At 35.9% G+C, this 14,830-nt stretch overlaps 1 long non-coding RNA gene across 2 annotated transcripts in view; it reads left to right on the plus strand.

Moving 5' to 3' along the window:
* The first annotated feature begins 14 nt into the window (after nt 1–14).
* LOC127156297 (uncharacterized) overlaps nt 15–14,830 on the plus strand; it is a 42,925-nt gene continuing 28,109 nt past the window's right edge. For both annotated transcript variants that reach the window (XR_007825721.1, XR_007825722.1), the window contains exons 1-2: nt 15–599; nt 3,996–4,142. This is a non-coding gene — a long non-coding RNA (uncharacterized LOC127156297). The remainder of the gene's footprint in view (nt 600–3,995; nt 4,143–14,830) is intronic.

Here is a 14,830-nt window from a genome sequence, read left to right on the forward strand (position 1 = left end):
ATTCTTTGATGAATTTAAAATATAAAAAATGATTTTCTATATGTTTTATTTTAACAATAGTGTAGTAGTGTTTAACATTTTCCACAAAAAAATTAAACAAAAGCTTTTATATAAACCTATTATATATTCCCATTTTTATGAACTTTTTGTTCATTGTGCATAATTTATATTTTCCCCCCTATTCTTTCTTTCACAGAACCAGAATGTTTAAGGTTTCAAGTGTGGGCTTTGTCTAAAATGAGATCTTCAGTCCTCCCAGGATCCTTTTAACTGCTAGATTAATGTGCGATATTAATATTATGATCGGAGAGGGATGCATGTTGATACAGTTTCAGCAGTGAAGTCAGCACAAATACAGATGATTGAAGGATGTGGAAAGACTGTGTGAGCCTCTCTCTGTGTGTGTTTTAGGCGAGAAAGAAAACAGCAATTACATTACATTTGTTTATCCACCAAAATTATGGAAAACAAAGCTCTGGATAACTTCCCAATTTCATTCAGAACCCCTGCGAGGAACCCCCTGCCACGCTGCCAAAACACGCTCTCCACCGACAACCAAATTAGCTTCAAGGGCAGATGCGGTGCAACTGCTTATGGAGGTAAAGTCATTTGAATTGAGTTTAGCTCTGTCCTTAAGACAAGACTAGGTCATCTTGATGAAAATGAAACCTTTTAAAATGGTGTTGTAGCTGTTAGCACATGTGCTTTGACACTGTTTGTGCTCCAGAAATAAATACCATTTATTGAATACTACTACATGGCTACCCAGAATACTTGATTCTGATTGGTCAGTCACCACATTCCGAGGTATGTTATTCCCAGATAACAACTGGTAAAAATTAATAATACAGGCTCATCTGGTAGTCGGCACTATTCGTTTGCTAAGAGCATTTTTTTTTTTTTAGAAAGCTGCGTTTGGTTGGCTAGTAAAGTATTCTGAGTACAATTATTTAATAATGTCATCTTGGAGACCTCCCTCAAAAGAGGATTGGGCTACTTTTGTGGTAGTTTTGAGTGGCAATTGGGCAGGTTTTGTTGTGAAAACCTGGCAACCCTGTATGCCATCTAGTTTGAACTTGGCTCTTGCTAGCACGGCTTTCCTCACGGAAGCTTTCATTATTTACAGGTGCATCTCAATAAATTAGAATGTCATGGAAAAGTTCATTTATTTCAGTAATTCAACTCAAATTGTGAAACTCGCGTATTAAATAAATTCAATACACACATACAGAAATAGTTTAAGTCTTTGGTTCTTTTAATTGTGATGATTTTGGCTCACATTTAACAAAAACCCACCAATTCACTATCTCAACAAATTAGAATATGGTGACATGCCAATCAGCTAATCAACTCAAAACACCTGCAAAGATTTTCTGAGCCTTCAAAATGGTCTTTCAGTTTGGTTCACTAGGCTACACAATCATGGGAAGACTGCTGATCTGACAGTTGTCCAGAAGACAATCATTGACACCTTTCACAAGGAGGGTAAGCCACAAACATTCATTGCCAAAGAAGGTGGCTGTTCACAGAGTGCCGTATCCAAGCATGTTAACAGAAAGTTGAGTGGAAGGAAAAAGTGTGGAAGAAAAAGATGCACAACCAACCGAGAGAACCGCAGCCTTGAGAGTCTTCTCAAGCAAAATCGATTCAAGAATTTGGGTGAACTTCACAAGGAATGGACTGAGGCTGGGGTCAAGGCATCAAGAGCCACCACACACAGACGTGTCAATAAATTTGGCTACAGTTGTCGTATTCCTCTTGTTAAGCCACTACTGAACCACAGACAACGTCAGAGGCGTCTTACCTGGGCTAAGGAGAAGAAGAAATGGACTGTTGCCCAGTGATCCAAAGTCCTCTTTTCAGATCAGAGCAAGTTTTGTATTTCATTTGGAAACCAAGGTCCTAGAGTCTGGAGGAAGGGTGGAGAAGCTCATAGCCCAAGTTGCTTGAAGTCCAGTGTTAAGTTTCCACAGTCTGTGATGCTTTAGGTTGCAGTGTCATCTGCTGGTGTTGGTCCACTGTGTTTGTTGAAAACCAAAGTCACTGCACCCGTTTACCAAGAAATTTTAGAGCACTTCATGCTTCCTTCTGCTGACCAGCTTTTTAAAGATGCTGATTTTATTTTCCAGCAGGATTTGGCACCTGCCCACACTGCCAAAAGCACCAAAAGTTGGTTAAATGACCATGGTGTTGATGTGCTTGACTGGCCAGCAAACCCACAAGACCTGAACCCCATAGGGAATCTATAGGTTATTGTCAAGAGGAAAATGAGAAACAAGAGACCAAAAAAATGCAGATGAGCTGAAGGCCACTGTCAAAGAAACCTGGGCTTCCATACCACCTCAGCAGTGCCACAGACTGATCACCTCCATGCCACGCCCAATTGAGGCAGTAATTCAGTAAATGAACATACTTTCCAGAAGGCCAACAATTAACAATTTTTTTTTTTTTTTTTTTATTGGTCTTATGAAGTATTCTAATTTTTTTAGATAGTGAATTGGTGGGTTTTTGTTAAATGTGAGCCAAAATCATCACAATTACCAAAGACTTAAAATACTTAAGTCTGTGTGCACCGAATTTGTTTAATACACAAGTTTCACAATGTGGGTTGAATTACTGAAATAAATGAACTTTTCCATGACATTTTATTTTATTGAGATGCACCTGTAGTTTTGTGGCAAATAGACTAATGTACATCCAGCCGGTTGTTATTGCAAAATAAAGCCCTTCAGGCTTTGCGCTGGGCTGTTGATAAGTCTGTCAGGCTTTATTCTTCGTTTGACAGGTAAAACATTTATACATTGATGCCATTTTTAATAACTATAGAGATGTAAATGTTTATAATATCTTAATGCCTTATAGTCACATTTAGCAGATTACAGGTAATATACAGTTGAGGTCAAAAGTTTACGTACACCTTGCTGAATCTGCAAAATGTTAATTATTTTAACAAAATAAGAGGGATATGTGATAGTGATAGTTGTTCATGAGTCCCTTGTTTGTCCTGAACAGTTAAACTACCCGTTGTTGTTAAGAAAAATCCTTCAGGTCCCACAAATTATGTTTTTTTTTCAGCATTTTTGCGTATTTGACCCTTTCTAACAATGACTTCATGATTTTGAGAACCATCTTTTAACACTGAGGACAACTGAGGGACTCATATGCAACTACTACAGAAGGTTCAAACGTTCACTGATGCTTCAGAAAGAAACACAGTGCATTAGGAGAAATGCATTAGGTGAAAACATTTGAATTTGAAGGCCAGGGTAAATTTAGCTTATTTTGTCTTTTGGGAAACATGTAAGTATCTTCTGTAGCTTCTGAAGGGCAGTACTAAATAAAATAAATAAAATAAATATGATATTTAGGCAAAATAAGAAAAATGTACACATCCTCGTTCTGTTCAAAAGTTTACACCCCCTGGATCTTAATGCATTATTTTTCCTTCTGGAGCATCAAAGAGCATTTGAACCTTCTGTAATTTTCGTTCCAAACCTGTAAGCTTCATTCATCTTTTTGTACACAAAGAAAACAAAAATAACTGCTTTATTCAACAATTTCTTCTCTTTCCGTGTCAGTCTTTAATGTGCATTCACAAAAGTACAACGACACATGCATCTTTGCGCACAAAAAGTATTCTTGTAGCTTCATAAAATTAAGACCACTGATGTCACGTTGACTATTTTAACAATGTCTTTACTACCTTTCTGGGCCTTGTCGGTTGTCACGAACTTGTCAGTTGCATTGTTGTCTATTCAGAATCAGAAAGCACTTGGACTTCATCAAAAATATCTTAATTTGTGTTCTGAAGATGAACAAAGGTCTTACAGGATTGGAACGACATTAGGGTGAGTAATTAATGACACAATTTTCATTTTTGACTGAACTATCTCTATAAAAAGCAGAGCAAAGACAAAATGAGAGGATGAAAAAGAGAAAACTGACATTATGCCTCTGTTTCCTTTCATATCTCTTCTGTAACTGCTCTCTTCCAGCCAGCAGAAACCCACGGCTCCACTAAAACAAGCTTACTGGCCACAAGCACTGATGGAAAGCACCAGTAAAGATATCCGCTCTGCCGTGAGATGAGGGGCCGCCCGCTGTGCTGAAGATACGGCCATGAGGGGCAGCGTTCTGTGCTGGTAAGCGGAGCAAACTATCACGTCATCTTCTATTCTCTTCTTCCTCTGTGAGTACAGAAAGTGCCAGGAGGCAGAATGTGAAACTCTATGACCTGTTTGATTCATCTCTATGTCAGTACAGTAATGCGGTGTTTATACAGAATTGGTTATCTAACACTTTTGAGTGAATACAGTAATCTGATTTACTGACGTTCATATCATCAAGACACATTAGCATTTGACAGATCTTGCTTGCTGTCTGTTTTCGAGGGACTTTAAATAGAAGAAAGTTATACAGGTTTTGAATGCCATGAGGGTTTGTAACTGCGTGTTTTTAATAAGCAAATCCATCATTAAGGCGTTTAAGCTTTAAACAGTTGCTTCTAGACAAAATGAGAGTCCATAATAACGCATCCTCTAGTGAAAAAGTCCATCCCGTGATGTCCTCTCGCATCAAAATCCACCCACATATTTGTTTAAAACTGTTTTAATATATTTTATCTGTGCACATTTCTCTTATGAGTCAACAACTTTTTCACTGCAGAAAGTAATATTATGGATTAAAGACTCTGAAAGCAACAGTTTGAAGTCAAAAATGCCTTAATAATGGTTTTGTTGATTACAAACATGGAGCTTATTGCTTCACAAGAAGTTAACTGATGGATTGGAGTCTTGTGGATTATGATTTTATCATCTGTTTGGACTGTCGTTCTGACAGCACCCATTCACTGCAAGCAAATGATGTAATGGTTAAAGGGATAGTTCACCCAAAAATGAAAATTACCCCATGATTTTGTCACCCTCAAGCCATCCTAGATGTATATGACTTTCTTTTTTCATGTGAATACGATCAAAATTATATTAAAAAATGTTCTGGTTATTCCAAGCTTTATAATGGCAGTGAATGGGTGTTGATATTTAATAGTCTAATGTACTGGTTATATATGTTTATATGAAGACTAGTTTTCCCTTGCTGTAAACAAAACTTGGTTCTCCAGTGACTAGCATATACTCATATTTAAACATGAAATTTTTCTTACACAAATGCATCATTATTTCGTTTCAGAAGGTCTTTATTAACCCCCCAGAGCTGTGTGGAGCATTTTTATGATGGATGGATGCACTCAGTTTTTTTAATATAACTCCAACTGTTTTTCTCTGAAAGTCATATCAGGGCTCTGTGCTTACTTTTCTTTAAAAAATTAGGAGCACAGTCAAAATTTTAAAATTTCAGAAGCACCTTCTAATCAATAATCAAAAAATCTGATAAAAAATTAGCCTTCCTATTACGAGGTGATATTTGGATCCTTAAAGTGATTTACTGGGGAATTTTGTTTTTACCTTCGTAATGGCATTTCTAACTTTATAAAAAGTATGTCATCTTTTATGTCGATTTGTTTTTTAAATTATAGCTTATAAGCTTTTTAAAATTTCTGATTAAAACAACAGAATATGAACAAGTAGAATAAGAATAAGTTACCAATCAAATGAAAGTGGCTTGTAGGTGTATTTTCATATTTAATGCTCAGAGGTGGCATGAGTGCAATAAAATTCATAAATTCATGTTGAGATTAATGTTTTAAATATCAAATTTTGAATATAGAAATACTAAAGCATTTAAAATCACTGATTCAATGACTGAATCATTCATTCATTTGATTCTTTCGAATGGCTGATTCATTCAGGAATAAAGCAGGTGTCTTTACGAATGGGAAATTGAATCATTGACTCACTAGATTCAATTAAAAATGCACGTTCATTCATAAACGAAAAACTGCTGTGTTTGAATGGAGATTCGCTGCGACACAGTTGTGACTTGTTTTAAACTATTTTTGACAACGAAATATAGCAAAATCAGGCAATGGTGTTATAGTCAGACAATGTAAGTTACTTATTATTAACTTCTTAATTAACTGTTTGTGTAAAAATCAATATCTCATTTACAAATATCCTTTATAATCATTAAAAGGTATCACTCATTTCATGATTTCACGAAAAGTTCTATTTTAATCAATGAAGCTCTCTACATTTACAGTCTCTCTACACTTTGTTAATGAAAGAATTCATGAGATATGTCTGTGATTTGTTACTCAACGTTGCAAAAACACGCAGAAACATTTAAAGCTTCCCTCAGCGCAAACACAAATTTGCTGATTGGGTCAGTTGCACATGGTGCTCCTAAATATTTGGGTGAACTATTCCTTTAACAATGCTAAAATAAAAACATAATTATAGTACTAAAAATACTGGAGTGTGAAGCGCTGTGTGGTACACAGGATTTTAGTCATATGTGCTAAATTTTATTGAGTTTTCGTCCTTTATGCAGTTTGGCAGACTACACACATGTAGTATATGGCTGTTTTGAAGTGAATGTGTGTATATTCATGTTCTTGAGAGAATTTGAGAGAACAACAGAAAGCTTGAGAATGATAAAGAGAGAGCAAAAATTCCTCTATTAGAAGACAGCGCTCAGAGCGTGTGCTTCAGGGTGGAGGGGTAGATGAGAGAGGAAGAAAAAAGTGCCGGTAACGACAGATAAAGACGCCGTCACAGAGTGATGTGAGTCTTAGGGCAATGAAGACCAGATAAAAAGAACAACAGAATTAGAGCCCTCCCCTCCCCTCCCCGTTTGTCAGAATCGGCAGCGCTGCCTCGCTTTGAAAACACACACATTATGAGGCATCGCACATGATTAGCAAGCTCTTGCTTTGACTTTGACAACTGAATGCTTGACTGCTTGTCAGGACGGGGAATTCTGAGGAGATTCTTCCTGTCTTTTCTCTCTCTCCCCCTTTCTTTTCTTTCCGTCTCAGACTTTGATGAGTTATCACACGTGTCAGAGACGGTACTCAGTGGATTGCCGTGTTTGTCTTTGACTCATTGCTTGAATAAATAAACACTTGAACTGTAGCGTGTGACTGTTTTGGAGTTACACAAACTTGAGGATATTGACAGGTCGTCTTTCTCGAACTCAGATGAACGTATGCCGACTGGTGTTACGTGCTTGAGCGCCAGGCACTTATGGGAGATGAACTGTTTATGTTTTGGATTTATTTAGTAAGCCTTGTAAAGAAGTATACTACACACACATACATATATACAATTAAGGTCAAAAGTTTACATACACCTCACAGATTCTGCAAAATGTTAATTATTTTACTAAAATAAGTTATTATTAATTAATTTGTACTGACCTGATTTAGATTTTAGATTTCACATAAAAGACGTTTATATGTAGTCCACAAGAGAAAATAATAGTTGAATTTATAAAAATGACTGATTGATTCTTAATACTGTGTTGGTACCTGAATGATCTACAGCTGTGTTTTTTTTTTAATAGTAATGGTTGTTTATGAATCCCTTGTTTGTCCTGAACAGTTAAACTGCCTGCTGTTCTTCAGAAAAATCCTTCAGTGCCCACAAATTCTTTGGCTTTTCAGCATTTTTGTGTATTCAAACCCTTTCCAACAATGACTGCTTGATTTGAGATTCATCTTTTCACACTGAGGACAACTGAGGGACTCATATGCAACTATTACAGAAGGTTCAAATGCTCACTGATGCTCCAGAAAGAAACACAATGCATTAAGAGCAGGGGGGTAAAAACTTTTTGAATTTAAATATCAAAGTAAATGTAGCTTATTTTGTCTTCTTTGAAACATGTAAGTGTCTTCTGTAGCTTCTGAAGGGCAGTACTAAATGAAAAAAATATGATATTTAGGTAAAATAAGAAAAAATGTACAAATTTTCATTGTGGTCAAAAGTTTTCACCCCCCGGCTTTTAATGCATCATTTTTCCTTCTGCGCCATCAATGAGCATTTGAACCTTCTGTAATGGTTTCAAATGAATCCCTCAGTGTGAAAAGATGGATCTTAAAATCACATTTGTTGGAAAGGGTTCAAATACACAAAAATGCTGAAAAACCCCAAAATTTGTGGGCCCTGAAGGATTTTTCTGAAGAACAGCAGGCAGTTTAACTGTTCAGGACTTTTGAGCATGGTCATTTTTATAAATTCAACTATTATTTTCTCTATATGTAAAGGCCTTTTATGTGAATTATCTTATTCAGGTCAGAACTAAATAAAAAATAACATGCATTTTGTATGATCCATTATTTTGCAAGGTGTATGCAAGCCTTTGACCTCAACCGTGCATATATAGTGTATGTTTTCTGTTTTGCTTCATTTTGATATTTCTTTGTTTTAAAGCCATGGTGCAGCTCTATGTTGAGCTTTGGTGCTCATGCAGGTGTTGCAGGTTTGAGTCTGGCCTGCAAAATGTCTCAATCCTCCGCTGTCTATTTCATAAATATGTTGGTTAAATGACAATAATTATAGTGCAAAGATACAGAAAATGTGAAATCACCAAGCAATGGACTCTTTAATGCGGCCATCCTAGTGCTCTTTTTTAGTTCTCAAACAGAAAGAGAAGACATAAGGTGTGTTTGTTTTCCTCTGTGACCCATTATCTTTTAGTCAGAAGTGGTGTGTGATGTGACATCAGGTCAGGCGAGCCGGGAGCGAAAAGCGTGTGTGTTTGTGGGTGTTCATGGACTGCAGACAAACTTCACTCTACTAATTGACTCAGTGTCAGTGTGTGGTCAGGGCAGGGTCACCCTCCACTTCACTCTCATTCACAATTCACAAAGACTCAGGGGACTCGCACCAGCCGTGGCATTTTCAGTTAATACACAGACAGGTTTAAAACACGCACACACACAGACTCAAATACAGACACAGAGTTAGCTGGCAAGGTCTGCTAAATGTTAGATTTTCTCTTAGAACTGTCAAAATAGGATTTTACAGTAGATTTGTCACACAGCGACTCAGAACCTTAAAGTAAACAAGGTATGTTTTTCATATGCTGTTAAAACTGACAAATTTTTTTTTTAAAATAAGTATTTGTTATAAGCATATCAAGAGCATTTCCATCATGCGAAGCTGTGTTTTATTTTTCAAATCACCACATGAAACTATTAAAGATCCTAATACTGGTCAATTTTTCAAGCATATTAATATTTCATGGCCAGAGTTGCGTCATTCAGTGGCATATGTATTGCATCACACATAACTAACCCTCGATGGGGAAACAGGCTTCTTAAGCAGAACAATGTTAACAGCACATGAACACATCTCCATACCCTGCTGTCTTAGAGAAGCTCCCTGAAGATACCAGACAGCCCTGAAGATCTGAATAAATGATTAATTGAAGAAGTTTGAATTGAAGTTGCACGTTCAGATTAAGGAGTTACACATGCAATCTGAAGAATTAAATAAATAACAAAGTTGAAAGTTGCAATTTCTGAAGTTCAATCTGAACTTTTAGATGAATGCGCAATGCCCTTTGAATCACTTTTTGATTTGCAGTCAACTTGAATATTGATGTCTGCAGCATTTGACCTCATCAGTCTTCAGAGAGAGACTCCGACTTCAGACATTTGATGCATAAGTAACAGGACGGGGCAACGGGTGGAATTCAAACCGTTGCCTTCACTGTAATGACTCCTCGGATTGAGCCCGAAGTCTTTTAAGGTGAAGCATACATCTTTGCTTGTAGCTAAATAACGTTACGTCCAAGCTAGCGGCCCTGAGGCTAAATAAACAAAAGTCCAGCTGGATCAGAAACAGCACATGGGCTTATATGTGCCTGTTGAGGGTTGCGGTGGATTTCAGGCTAGTGACGATGATTTGTTGCCTCGGGGCTTCGTAAAATAAAAGGCAACAGCTTAGTTCAAAAGCTAGCAAATCTCAGGTGGCTAAATTGTACAGTAAATGGTGCTTCAAAGCATCTCAAGTATTGTGTGTGATGTGTACGCAGACGTTCGATTTAGAGAAAGCAGAGCAGCTATTAAATGAATTCGCAGATAGGTATTACTTGCTGTGTCCAGCAGTTGTTGTACTCTGTAGCTGTGATGTAGATCTAGATGGAAGAGCAGACACAGATGGGATCTGAATAAATTTGTATTCCACTTTTTGGACAAGAATTATTTTAACCCTCAATGCACTATGTTAAATTGTAACGGCAGCCAAAAAAAAGACGAGGTGGGAAAAACCTTGGAAAATGTATAGGTTGTGAAAGCATGTCCTGATTTTGCTGAGTTAGATGTGTTCCTGGGTCAACATATTTTGTTGACCCTGCAACAACAATTTAATCCAAAAATTTAATCTTGACCACATCCCTACACCTAAACCTAACCTTACCCATGAGTAATCCCTAAAATCAGAGGAAATGATAGATGAATGACACTGATGTACAAGCACCAAACACTGATTGTAAGCCTAAACTTCACAAAAACTATAAACTGATTTTTCAAATCTGATTGGTTAATCACAATGTTGTTCCAGGGTCAACAAAGATGTTGATCCAGGGACATGTCGTACTTGGTAAAATCAGGTTCTGCGGTTGTGAAATACATTTGGAATAGAGCCAGTATATTTTTTTTTTTTTTTAAACACTAGTTTGTCTTGTTTGAAACTATTTTTCTTGCTTTTTCCATCATTACCATTAAGTTTTTGAAATAATTCTTTTGATGCTCAAAAAGGTTAAATTATTTAAAAATACAGTAATATTGTGAACTATGTGAAACTTTTTTTTCTATTCTTTTTTTTTATTATATTTTAAAGGGGTCATCAGATGCCCATTTTCAAGTTGATATGATTCTTTAGGATCTTAATGAAAAGTCTATAATATACTTTGGTTAAAAATTCTCAATGGTTGTGTAAAACAACACCCTTTTTACCTTGCCAAAATCAGCTCTGCAAAAATCATCTCATTCTGGTCGAGGCTGCTTTAAATGCAAATGAGCTTTGCTCGCCCCTCCCCTCTCTTCTCTCTGTGGAGTGACGAGCCTGTTTACTTTAGCTGCATTTAGCCGCGTTTAGCTGCTAAACTTGCTAACTAGCACATTATTAGGAAAGACGATCGCAAAGATTCAAAATAAAAAAAACCTTATACTCACTTCTGCTGTAAGTGAAGCAGGATCACGAATGATTTGCGTGAACATATACGGATATATGTAGATCGGGAGGCACATTCCCTTCACAAACGTAATCCACTGCATCTTCAGTGGCTCAGATGTCGGGAGTAAACGACGACCACTATGTTCATTATTACATCCAGCAACACAACACCTCAATCGCTCAGTCTGAGATATTCTTGTCTAATTTACATCCCTGCTCCGGCATTGAAACAAAGAGGGCGGACTGTTACAGCTGATCTGAGGTAAGACGCTCATGTCAATCAACTATCGTGGGAGCGGCCTCTGTGGGTGTGACGCCACAACGACGGGCATCTGAGAATGGCTCAATCTGAAAAAGGTGATATTATTTTTACAGATTAATTAAAAACCACTGCATGGATTTGTATCATTATAGGGTAGATTTGTACATACACTGCCAACACACATTAATGTTCAAACAACATGTAAAAGTGAACTTAGCATCCGATGACCCCTTTAAAACGTATTTATTCCTATGATGGCAAAGCTGAATTTTCAGCATCATTACTCTTGTCTTCAGTGCATGATCCTTCAGAAATCATTCTGACATGCTGATTTTGTGCTGATTTTGAACATTTTCTATTATCATTAATGTTGAAAACAGTTGTGTTGCTTAATACTTTTGTGAAAAAATGACCAAAACCTTTTTTTCAGGATTCTTTGATGAATAGAACATTCGAAAGTACAGCATTTATAGCTCTAACATTATAAATGTCTTTACTGTCAATTTTAATAAGAGCCTTCTTTGTTGGGCTGGGATCGTTTACGCATTTGGGATCGTTTGAAGCCGCATTTAAACTGCATTTTGGAAGTTCAAAATCGAGGCACCGTGTCAGTCCATTACACGGAGAAAAATGCTGAAATGTTTTTCTCAAAAAACACAATTTCTTTACGACTGAAGAAAGAAAGACATGAACTATTGAATAAATTATATGTGAATCTTTGTTTTGGAAGTGGACTTCTCCTTCAACGTTAAAAACAAGCTGCAAAAATGACTTTGTTACTGTGTGCATACGGTCTCTCATCTGGAGCTGTTGTTGTCATTATAACGGCATCACATCATTAAGACCAAACCGGCCGAGCGTAGATAAATAAGATGTGATGTATCCTTCGCCCACCCCTCACTTAAATTAAGAAGAGCCTGCTTGTTCCTCAGCGTGTGGACCCTTCTTGGGTCATTACACTTCAAAGTAAATAATATTTTTGAGCTTAAGCATACGTTCCCCTACCGGTGTGAATGATGTGCACTCACTCCTCTATTTCATGGCACACTGCCTTCTGGGCTGAGAACCTTTTTTTTGGCTGATTCCTTCATTATTATTACTATTAGAAACATACATAAAATAATACCGTGGTACTGAAGGCAGAATGAAAATGCCGCCCTTGCGATGAGTTTGTCACCGAATTCTCATTGTGCTTTTCTATAAACATTCGCAGATCTGTCAGCTGTTGAATCCATCAATTATTACATCAACGTAACGCTGACATGATAATGTCAGAACGTAAAGATGTCATGAATAATTACAGCTGTATAGAGCACCTAGCAATTAATATGTATTTTTAGTATTTTTAATTTATTCATTTACATTCGTCAGACTCTTGTTGGATTTTGTTGAGAAAAAATGGTTGTTGAAATCCTTAAGAATGAGCAATAATAAGAGTGATTACAAGCAACAGTGCTAACAAGTGCTTTGTAACTAATTCTATTTGCACATGTTTCTCAAATATAGCAGGTAGAAGTCAAAATTGCAAGTAATAGCTGTGATTTACAGGTGGTGTATGATTATATAAATGTTGTCTGGAAGAAATCTGACTCCAGACAGTGTTGTATATTAACGGTGGCTATTTTCTCTGATTCTAAACCCTGGCTTGGATTTTATCCTCTTGAATATAGGAATATAAACCCCCCTTTTGACCACATAGATTAATGGTCCGAAAGGTAGCAATGGATGCCTGGTATATAGTTTTGAAATATTCATGAGGATTGTATTTGCTCAGATCTACAGGGAACAGTTGCTATCATCAATAGTAAATGTTTGGTGAGAAGGCGCCAGCCAGTTCTCAACGGTAACCGTTTGAGATCTTTTTCAAATGTTGTGAACGTCGATGAGATTTTGTTACACAAGTAATTCTTTGTACTTTTCTCTGTATTTGTCAGTATCGTGTTGATGCTAATGCTGGGATGTTTACAGTGCAATGCCAGAGTCTTGTTTCCCAGCATGCACTGCTGTATGAATAAATGATGCAGTGTTTTCTGACTTTTGACTTGTTTGGTAATGTTCAGGTGTTTATTTAATCTATAATTTAGTCTGATTGATAGAATCTGTGAGTTGTTTTTTATGCTGAGTGTTTTGTATCTTGCCAGAATCGCAAGCGTCTTCCTTTAATGTTTACCAAATTATGATCATAAATTATTTATGGTATGAAGTTTATTATTTACCTTATTTAACACTGTGGAGTTGTTTTGTAACACAGTTGTACTTACTGTAAAAATGCTATAACTCAATATAAATATTAACTATAAAATTTTTATATACATATTAAAAGCATTTTAGTTTATTATAATTATAGTAGAATTATTAGAAATTAATGACTTGCAAGCATTAAATGTGCCAGTAGCTATGTAATTATATAAAAAATATAATAACATAAAATATAATTACAATAATAAAATATATTTTATAATGATATAAAGAATTTTTAAATTATCATTTTGATCATTTGTTGTGGTAGGAATATGATTTCTGAAGAAAAATCCAAATATGGGTTTTTGTTAAAGTCCTGCCATTGAAAAAAATAAATAAATAAATAAAATAGAATAATAAAATATCATTTTATCCGGGCATTTTTGAAAAATAAATATAATTTTGATCTTGTTGTGGTAGGAAAATGACTTCTGAAGAAAAATCCAAATATGGGTATATATATATATATATATATATAAAATAAATATCATTTTGATCATTTCCAATTATGGGATTTTTTTAAAGTCCTGTCATTTAAAAAAATAAAATAAAATAAAATAAACAAATAAACAAATAATGTTTTGATCATTTGTTGTGGTAGAAAAAAATACTTCTAAAGAAAAATCCAAACATGGGTTTTTGTATAAGACTTACCATTTTTAATAAAATAAATAAAATAAAATAAACAAATAAATATAATCATAATCATGATTTCCAAGTATGGGTTTTTGTTAAAGTCCTGTCATTTTTTACAAATAAAATAAAATAAAATAAACACACAATAAAAGAATTGAATAATCTATGTTGACTCTTCAGAAATGAAATAATCCATGCATGTATGGAGAAACCCTCATTTGACTGACTTGCCTTCACATAATTGGCAAAATGCAGTGTGCTTTTTGTCATATAGTTTTTCTTATAATGAGGTGAAAAGCTGTACCGTCTTTGTGTGAATGTCTTAATATTTAATAGCGCCACACTGTTCCTCAAGCTATGGGGGCAAAGTATGGATCCTTGATTTCAGTGGTGTCTTTGAAGGCTGATGAACCCTTAAAGGAAGCGTGGCCGTGCGGGAGGGCAGAGGCTTTCGGTTGGGGGCGTTAGAAAATCTGCCTTTCAAACCGGTCATTTTAATTTTGAATCACAGAATCGCTTTCTGAAGACCTGCTGACACCTCATTAGGGAAGACGGTGCCAAACCAGAATTAATAATACACATGAAAAAAAAAAAAAAGGACAGTCTTGCT

The sequence above is a fragment of the Labeo rohita genome, chromosome 25 (assembly GCF_022985175.1).
Source record: "Labeo rohita strain BAU-BD-2019 chromosome 25, IGBB_LRoh.1.0, whole genome shotgun sequence".
NCBI lineage: Eukaryota > Metazoa > Chordata > Actinopteri > Cypriniformes > Cyprinidae > Labeo > Labeo rohita.